Below are 1783 nucleotides of genomic sequence, written 5' to 3' on the forward strand. Positions count from 1 at the left end.
TTAACCAGACAAATCGCTCCACCAACTAAGAACGGCCATGCACCACCACCCACCGAATCAAGAAAGAGCTATCAATCTGTCAATCCTTCCGGTGTCCGGGCCTGGTGAGGTTTCCCGTGTTGAGTCAAATTAAGCCGCAGGCTCCACTCCTGGTGGTGCCCTTCCGTCAATTCCTTTAAGTTTCAGCTTTGCAACCATACTTCCCCCGGAACCCAAAAGCTTTGGTTTCCCGGAGGCTGCCCGCCGAGTCATCGGAGGAACTGCGGCGGATCGCTGGCTGGCATCGTTTATGGTTAGAACTAGGGCGGTATCTGATCGCCTTCGAACCTCTAACTTTCGTTCTTGATTAATGAAAACATACTTGGCAAATGCTTTCGCTTCTGTTCGTCTTGCGACGATCCAAGAATTTCACCTCTAACGTCGCAATACGAATGCCCCCGCCTGTCCCTATTAATCATTACCTCGGGTTCCGAAAACCAACAAAATAGAACCGAGGTCCTATTCCATTATTCCATGCACACAGTATTCAGGCGGGCTTGCCTGCTTTAAGCACTCTAATTTGTTCAAAGTAAACGTGCCGGCCCACCGAGACACTCAATAAAGAGCACCCTGGTAGGATTTCAACGGGGTCCGCCTCGGGACGCACGAGCACGCACGAGGCGGTCGCACGCCTTCGGCTCGCCCCACCGGCAGGACGTCCCACGATACATGCCAGTTAAACACCGACGGGCGGTGAACCAACAGCGTGGGACACAAATCCAACTACGAGCTTTTTAACCGCAACAACTTTAATATACGCTATTGGAGCTGGAATTACCGCGGCTGCTGGCACCAGACTTGCCCTCCAATAGATACTCGTTAAAGGATTTAAAGTGTACTCATTCCGATTACGGGGCCTCGGATGAGTCCCGTATCGTTATTTTTCGTCACTACCTCCCCGTGCCGGGAGTGGGTAATTTGCGCGCCTGCTGCCTTCCTTGGATGTGGTAGCCGTTTCTCAGGCTCCCTCTCCGGAATCGAACCCTGATTCCCCGTTACCCGTTACAACCATGGTAGGCGCAGAACCTACCATCGACAGTTGATAAGGCAGACATTTGAAAGATGCGTCGCCGGTACGAGGACCGTGCGATCAGCCCAAAGTTATTCAGAGTCACCAAGGCAAACGGACCGGACGAGCCGACCGATTGGTTTTGATCTAATAAAAGCGTCCCTTCCATCTCTGGTCGGGACTCTGTTTGCATGTATTAGCTCTAGAATTACCACAGTTATCCAAGTAACGTGGGTACGATCTAAGGAACCATAACTGATTTAATGAGCCATTCGCGGTTTCACCTTAATGCGGCTTGTACTGAGACATGCATGGCTTAATCTTTGAGACAAGCATATGACTACTGGCAGGATCAACCAGGGAGCTGCGTCAACTAGAGCTGAGCAGCCGGCCGCCCGGGAGTGTGTCCCGGGGGCCCGCGCGAACACGCAAGCGTCCGCTCAATCATTCTGCAAACAGGAGGAGGCTGAGCTCCCCTGCACAATACACCTCGAAACCCTCTCAGGTCCCGGCGGCGCGCAGCGCCGTCCCAAGTACTTGGTCGGGTTCGAGAGAGGCGCAATCGCCCGGAGTTAGGCGAGTAGACGCTTTCGGTGCGACCACCCGTGCTCCCAACTGAGCTTGCCGCTGCCGACAGAGGCCCGGGAGCGTGCTGTCGTGGCATTGCCGGCGGGAGACAACACGCGCCACCTACGGTGACCGGCAGCTCCAACGCCAGCGCCACAGAAGGACAAA

The 1783-nt window shown here is 54.3% G+C and overlaps 1 non-coding gene across 1 annotated transcript in view; it reads right to left on the reverse strand.

The window, feature by feature from the left end:
• LOC124773337 overlaps positions 1-1411 on the reverse strand; it is a 1909-nt gene extending 498 nt beyond the window's left edge. The window contains exon 1 of the ribosomal RNA XR_007014605.1: positions 1-1411. This exon is cut by the window's left edge and continues 498 nt beyond it. This is a non-coding gene — a ribosomal RNA (small subunit ribosomal RNA).
• Between the last annotated feature and the right edge of the window lie 372 nt (positions 1412-1783).

Source organism: Schistocerca piceifrons, unplaced genomic scaffold (assembly GCF_021461385.2).
Source record: "Schistocerca piceifrons isolate TAMUIC-IGC-003096 unplaced genomic scaffold, iqSchPice1.1 HiC_scaffold_951, whole genome shotgun sequence".
NCBI lineage: Eukaryota > Metazoa > Arthropoda > Insecta > Orthoptera > Acrididae > Schistocerca > Schistocerca piceifrons.